Below are 8,139 nucleotides of genomic sequence, written 5' to 3' on the forward strand. Positions count from 1 at the left end.
CATGGCAGAGCGGCAGGCCCGAAATCTACTTCATTCTGAATTCGTGTATAATTAAGGGTTCAGGAAAGGTCCCCAGGCTTCACAATTGTACTCAAACTGTACCATGAGGAATTTAAGAGGGGACAGGAAAAGAATGAACAGTTTACAAACCTGATCAAACTTAGCTTAGAGAGGACTGGGAAGCACACATTGGAAGCAGGATACAATATGAGATCAGATGAATAAAATGGGAGGTGACAGCTGATTTTTGAGAAGACATTTTAATGAAGTTTCTAAGTGAAAGAATAGTTGCTGACAGCAGTCGCTACTATGATAGCAGATGATTTTCTGGGGTTTTAACTAAGAAGGCATTTGGTCTTAACCAACACGTCCACATTGCACATGCAGCCCACGGTTCATGACATTTGAAGCTTCGGGTGTTGGCCTTCTCTGCTCTTTATTCTTTCCAAACCTACCGCTTCTAATATTTGCTTTTCAGGATTACATAGTAAAAGACAGGATAAATTCATTGGTCACAAATTCTAAAACATTAGTTTGCCAAAACTAAACTATATGTCACAAAAATAAATAGAAGCTTAGCCTCAGTGCTTGTGTTTTTGCAGGATATGTGCTCCAAAAAGATGGCTGGGGAGGTGGAAGGAGGGTGAAGCTAAACTTCAAAATGCAAAAGGCAAAAACATTCCGTTCACCTCCCTGGTTCTGGGTATCTCCTTGGCCTGCACACTCATTTTTCTGAGTTTTGATGTACTATCTATAAAATCTGTGGGCTAGCTTAGCATGGGGTGTCAGATGGTTCTTACTTCTTTCAATATCACGATGTTGGCAAATGAGGTGTACAGTTTGTCAAGCCAAAAAGGATGATTTAGTATCTGACATAATGTCAAACCAGAAAATGGCAAACTAGGGCCCCTAGAGCCAAATCCAAATCACCACCTATGTTTGTGTGGCCCACAGAGCAAGCTGTCACTGTGATCCAGGGGATCAGGCAGGGCATCATCCTCCACCCCTATTCCCCTTCTGCTCCCAGAAGTGACTGCTGCTCAGGGTCCATACTGGTTGCCAGCTACACATTGGGGGCTCTGCTGTTGGCAACTGCTGGGCAGTGAGCAGCCCAGGACCCTCCAGCCTGCTTCCTATTGAGAGGGTTCGGCTCCTCAGGAGGAGGGAAGAGTGTGCTGGGATCTGGGTGGGGGTCACTGAGGCAGAGCTTGAAACTGATCAAACAGCATGCCCACCCTCAACCCACCACCACACCCCTGTTCTGCTCTGTGCCAGACCCCAACCCTAGGGCTGATCACTCTTCCTCTGGAAGTCTCCAGCAGATGGCACTGGGCACAAAGTTGCCCATCACCCAAGACCAGCCACCTCAGTAAATGGGACAGGGCATGGCAGGACCTTTCTCTCTTGTTATATCAGAATGCATACAATATCTTCAGTTTTGCCTCTTGGTTTTCAAAGTCAGAGATATTTACTACCTAGCCCTGTGTTGGAAAATCAGAAGTTCTTAATATGCATTCGAAAAAGAAATACAAGATATGTATTATATGTATACCAAAATACACACACTTCTGAAAGCTGCATTAATTCTTTACCTTTTGTGTCATTTGCACACCAGCCTTGGTTATACTGGGTATTTGAATGCCACCTACTGGGCACAGATGGCCTCCACTCATTAGACATGATCATTCACCCTCTAGAACAGGGCAGTGACAGCTGTCATGTGCTTGCATTGCTTGTGCTGGGTCACACTCCACATGACAGCTGTCTGGAGGCCTTCAAACAAACCAAAAGGTATTCTTGGCCACAATCACCATTTATCACTCATGGACAAGCAGGGTTCCTCTGCCTCTTTGTGGCAGGGGCTGTCCCATGCTGTGTAGTATGGTTCTCAGCATCCCTGGCTTCTACTCATGTAGTAGGTTCAATGTGTCCCCTTCAAAAAGTATGTCCAAATCCCAACCCCTAGGACTTGTGAACATGACCTTATTGGTAAACAATGCCTTTGCAGATGGAATTAAGTGAAGCATCTTGAGATGAGATCATCCTGGATTTGGGGTGGGCCTTAAATCCAATGATAAGTGTCCTGCTAACAGAAAGAGAAGGGATATTTGAGACACACAGAAATAGAGGGAAAGACCACGTGAAGGTGAAGGCAAAGAATGGAGCAATGCAGCCACGAGCCACAAAATGCCAAGGACATCCTCCAGAAGCTAAGAGAGAGGCACAACACACATTCCCCTCAAAGTCTTCACAAGGGACCAACTCTGCCAACATCTTTTCAACTTCTGTTATTCAATAAACTTCTGTTATTTAAGCCATTCAATTTGTGGTACTTTGATAGAGCAGTGTCAGGGCACTAATATAACTCACTAGATGCCAGGAGCTCCTTATCCCAGTTGTGATGAGCAAAAACGTCTCCAGATATTGCCAAATGTCCTCTGAGGAACAAAATCACCCCCTGGTTGAGAACCACTGGGTTAGCATTACAGACTCTAAAATGTAAAGGGAAGAAATCTTCCATTCTAACCGGACAGTAAATGCTAGCCAGCCATCACACCAACTGAACCCAGGTTAAGACCTTCCACCTACTAGCCAGATAGGAAAGGCAAGTATACTGAGGGAGTTGAAATGTGGAAACAATCAGTATCTTTCTCTCCGTTCATTAGACATCTTCTCTGAACCACCATTGGACAAGAGCAGGAATCCTTTTTTACCCGTTTTGATCACTAAACATTAAGAGAATTATAACCATCACTTGTTTGCATGGTGGGGTGGGGGTGGTAGAGGTAAAGTCCAGCGTCCTGGAGCTCAGCACCCTTCCACACTCAGGGAGTCTCTCCTTCACAAAGGTGTGTTTTGGAGAAAATGCACCAAGAGGCTGCTTTGCCTCCTGACCCTAGGCCTCTTCCACTACCAGTTAAAAAGAGATGCTGACTTCAGCTCTATCCCTGGGGAAAACAGTAGGTGACAGTATTGTTGCTAGTTAGAAGTGAGTTCAAGAGTCATGCTGCCTGGTTTCAAGTAGAGCTTCCGTGAGCCCCCAAACCTCCCCAACCCCCACAGTCCTCATCTGTACAAGGGGGTAGCCATGGCCTACTCGGCTCAGAGTGAATATCCAAACATGAAAACATGGTGAATGTAAAAAGAACTCAGCCTGGAGTCTTACTGGCAGAGCAAAGGAGTCAGGAAATATTTGCTAGTATTAAGGAGAGTGAAACCCATTCTTACATTACCGCACCAATTTGGTAATAGAAAATAGAAATTACTGGTGCTTTGAAGGCTCAACTGGAGGTGCACAGGAACTACAACACCATTTTGCCTCAGCCTCCTTGAATCCCCAAAAAGGAGTCAAGTTGCAGTGTCCTGGGATTTGCCTACCAACCCAGGGTCTCCCTGTGAGAATTTTGGGCTGGTGGACTTCAGCCACCTTGGATGTCACTTCTCTAAAGATTACTATGCTCTTTCTATTTCTAGCTATATTTTTATTCCCCTATAGACCTGGCTATTAGACGTACCTCTTGGATATTTTTCTACTAAGTAAATAGAATCACTTTCTTATACTTAAAAGAGAGAATCTATTAACCAAATCCAGAAATACTGAAATTTAATCTCATTTGTATGCTCTCTCAACACTGAACACCAAAAGAATTTTCCAGTTGGTGGAGCATTTTTTTCCCTTTGATGTGACAAGTTCAGCAAAGTCATTGGCATGGATTTCCTGAGCTGCTAGTCTCTGCAGATTCAGTTTGATCAAAGATGCACCAGGGCTAGGAGAATCTTCAGATTCCACCTTCACATTCTGTCTTTGGAAGTTCAAGATCTCGCAGCTGAGCAGCCCTTCTCAGGCTGGGAAACACCAAGCTGATTACCACTTTCTTTTGACATGTGACATTTTACACAATGGTGGGTCTGTCTCTTGTGAAGAAACACTATATATCCCCGGAAAATTCTGCCAAGATTATTTCTTTAAAGATTTTATTTATTTATTTTTAGAGAGAGGGGAAGGGAGGGAGAAAGAGAGGAAGAGAAACATCAATGTGTGGATGCCTCTTGCACACCCCCACTGGGGACCTGGCCCTCAGGAATGAGTGGGAATCAAACCAGCAACCCTTTGGTTTGCAGGCCAGCACCCAATTCACTGAGCCATACCAGCCAGGGCTATTTTCTTGATTTGTTCTAAAAAAAAAAACAAAAAAAAAAAAACCCAGAACTGAAGAACAGGTTTTCAGCACTTATCCATTCTGCAAAAATATGTAATGATTACCATCAATATACAAAATACTAGAACTGACACTGAAGAAAGGCAATGGAGACAGAGCTCCTTGATCTTGAGAAACTCATAGATTTGACCAACCAATCCCAGTTTTCCCCTTCAGAATTCCCACTTTAGGAATCAATACTCTATATTAGCTCTGATCTGAAGAAATAAACTAGAACCACAAGTTATCACATCTGCTTCCAGAGACTGTGCTTTGGAACTTAAAATTAAGCTATTATGTAAAGCAAGGCCTGCTCTCATGAACTCTTAGAGTCATATCTGAATGTCAAAGTGCAGACCTGAAACCATCACCAGCTCACATGGTCCCACCCATCTTGGAAACAGCATGTGCTTGGCAGTCGCAGTCTCGAGGCCCAGTAATTGCACAAACATGCTCAGCTCGATGGCGTTTATTTCCCCCACAACAGCCCTTGCTAGGAGTCTGCAATCACTGTTTATCCTTTCCCATGTCAGTCTGCGGGAGGCCCCCTCTCTGCTTTTCTTCTCCCCTTGGCAGCTGGTGCTGTGTATGTTTGGTTGAAACAAACATTCTTTCCCAGGGCATGCACGTCTGTCCCCTCGTTCTCAGCGACCAGCACAAGGCCTTGAATTATGTATGTCTTGGTGCGGTTTTCACATGGGGAATGGCAATGCTTTGGAGGGGAGGCTCTGAAAGGGACTGAGGACAAGGCTGGATTCTTTCACCCTCATGCCACACTGAGGTGTCCCCTCCCCTTGACGAGCCTTGACTGATGATGCCTCTCTGTATTCCATCTCAGGGACAATTTGGAGCTCACATTACAATATGACTTCTGGAGCCTTTGAAGTTCCAGCTGCAGGGGCAAAAGCACTGTAGTGATTAGGGGCCCGGCCCTCTCTGGAAGGGGGATGGCTATACAATTGAATACGAAATGCAATTAAAAGGAGCACCTGTGCTGAAATAGAAGCAAAAAATGGGACTTTGGCTCCAAGCAGAAGAGGGCTCATTTAATCACACAAGAATGTTCATCTCTAAAAAGGGCTTGATTCAGGAAAACCCAAAACTTTACAAAACAAAAAATGAAACAAAACCAAAAAGCCCCTCCGACTTGCCAGCACAGGAAAGGGATGCATGAATTGTTGCTAACAGCTCCTGGGCACACACAGTCCAAGCATGTTAGCAGAGGCTCCCTTGGACGCTGGTGAGATCTTGACTTCTTCCTGCTGCCCTGGTGTCTTTGTACTCTGCCTGGTGGCCTTGGATTCGTACTTTTTCCATCCCTTCTCACATTCATTCTGCCCCTGTACATCCAGGGATAATTTCCCAGAGGCAAGGCCTGTTCCAGGTGCATATTCTCAAACTTGAGCTGCATCCCAATCAGCTGTTCAAATTCAGGTCACTGGGCTCTGTCCCAGGACTTTCTGGTTCACTAGGTCCTGGGTGGGGCAGAAAACATGCATGTCCAACAAGCTGCCAGTGGACCCTGCTGCTGGTGGGCCAGGGACTGCACTTTGAGAACCAGTGGGTTAGGCCGACCTGTTTGACTAAAAGACTTATGTGAGCAAAGGTGAGTTGTCATGTTGTAGGGAAAAGAGCCTAGACTTAAGGACACCAAGAAGAGCCAAGCTTCAGCTCTAATCAGACTACTTCCAGGCTATATTTACTTGGGTGAGTCCCTGGAGCCAGGGGTTCTCAAACCTGACCATGCTTTAGGTCTTGATAAAGGTGATGCCAGACCCCACCCAAGAGCAGTTGAATCAGAGTGTCCAGGCATGGCCCCAGGGCGCCAGTGAGCCATAAAAACTCCACAGCTGACTCTGCTATGCTTTAACCTCTTCGAGCCTCAGCTTCCTACCCTGAACAATGGGTATCATCATTTTTACTTCACAGGACCTTTGAGAGGAATAAACATAAATAAATATGAAAACCCCTTCAAAAATGACAAAGTGTGAGTCAGAGGTTAGGGGTTGCTTTCCCTCACAGAAAACATATTTAAATTTAATAGAGATCACTGATACCTCTTCATATCCAAGTCAGGACAGAGATTTCTGGCACAGGTATAGCTGTGGGGGAAACTTGGAAGATTGAAAAGCATTTGAACATGTTCATCCTGTTCCACCAACATGCACATCTTTCCTTGCTTCTGTTTTAAAAGCTCTTCATATTTTTCCATCCAGTCTAAGAAAGAAAGTTATATTACCCCTGATGGCTATCCAGTGGCTTGGTGACCCTAATCTACTCTAAATCAGGAGTCGGCAAACTTTTTGTGTAAAGAGCCAGATAGTAAATATTTTAGGCTTTGCAGGCTAGGCAGCCTCTATTGCAGCTGCTGAACTCTGCCACTGTAGCTCAGAACGAGCCACAGACAATTTGGCAACAAATGGGCATGGCCATGTGCAAACAAAACTTTATTTACAAAGATGGGTGGGTGGCAAGCTGGGTTTGGTCCGCATGCTGTAGTTTGCCAAGCATGGCTCCAAACTTTCAATAAAGACACAAAAATGTTCAGAGTCAACTCAAGAAACCAGCTGGGAATCTTTCTAATGAGATGCAACAAGCAAAGATCACTGAGGAAGGGGGACAGGGCAGATCATGCGGCCAGCTGAACCGGAGAGCATTCACTTCAAAATCCCCAGTTGGAGTGAGAAGTGTGCCCAGGTAAGATAACTGTGATCTTTCTGGAAGTACTGTTACGTTCTCAGAAAGAGGCAAATGGCCCTCTTCCGTAAATTTTTGCTTTCTGCTTAAAGGTGGGGGACACTCTTACCCAGACACCCAGACACACTGAAGCCTGTCCCTAGGCCTTAGACTCCCCACCTTGTCTTTGCCTACCACCAAGGAGTTTCATCCAGCTTTATGAAAAACTCACCAAAACTCCTGGACCCTCCCACTGCTGGCCCCATAGCTGGGCTTCCCAAGGGCTGGCCTTTGGAACCCCAGTCCCATGAAATGAAACTTACCGATTCAGTTAGCCACAAAACCCACTCTTTTCCTCCGGCACCTAGCAGCATCCTGCAGAAACACTGCCTCCTGGAAGCACTTTGGGAAGTGCATCCCCACCAGGTGGCAACCTGGTGGTCCTCCCCACTCTGTAATACATAGCTGAGACTCCTGCCCCATGGAGTAACTGGGCACTGGGCAACGTCCTGGAGAAAATTCCTTGGTGATCATGTAAACCACCCATAGCCATTCTTGGAAAGGCTCTAGTCTTTCTGGGAACAGGCTGGGTTTGAGAAATGCCTGAAAAGGAAATCTGTTCATCAAAAGAAAGCCAGTACCAATTTCCGCTTGGGTTAGTATTGGCTGGAAACAGGTGGAAGCCCTAAGAGTGGGTGTGAGTGTGTGAAATAAACATGGAGCCCTGCGGAAGGCAGGAATGTTATACCACCAGTGAGTGTCCTCTGGACGCAACCTGTCAGGCACTCTGCAGGACAAGAATATATGTATGTGCTTTCAATGCTCTGACACACTCTGTTTGGATTGAAGTCGCTGTTTAATCTTCGACATATGTGTTCCACAACAAGCGCTGGAATTACATAGAAATTGCTCCCTTCATTCTGCGAGCCAAACCCTGAGTTTGGGGGTTTGGAAATCCCCACAAGGTGCTCTTTGCTATTGCTCATTCGGAAAGAAAAAAAAGCATTTCTTTAATGAAATGCAATTGTTAAGAAACTGCCAAAAATAGATGCTCCCTATCTGCCTTCACAGATGGTAGCTTCTTTCTAGCCAATTAACTACCGATGAACTGGGGAAGAGCTATAGCAACAGGCATGCCAGGTTCCCCTTTGCTCAGCTGGCCTGATTGTCCCGGGGAGACACAGAAGTTTCTGGTCCTGTCTCAAGTCATGAAAGCTCAGGAAGAAGCCCGCCCGACCCCAACATTTCTGTGCAAGGCCATTCT

The sequence above is a fragment of the Desmodus rotundus genome, chromosome X (genome assembly GCF_022682495.2).
Source record: "Desmodus rotundus isolate HL8 chromosome X, HLdesRot8A.1, whole genome shotgun sequence".
Classification (NCBI taxonomy): Eukaryota; Metazoa; Chordata; class Mammalia; order Chiroptera; family Phyllostomidae; genus Desmodus; species Desmodus rotundus.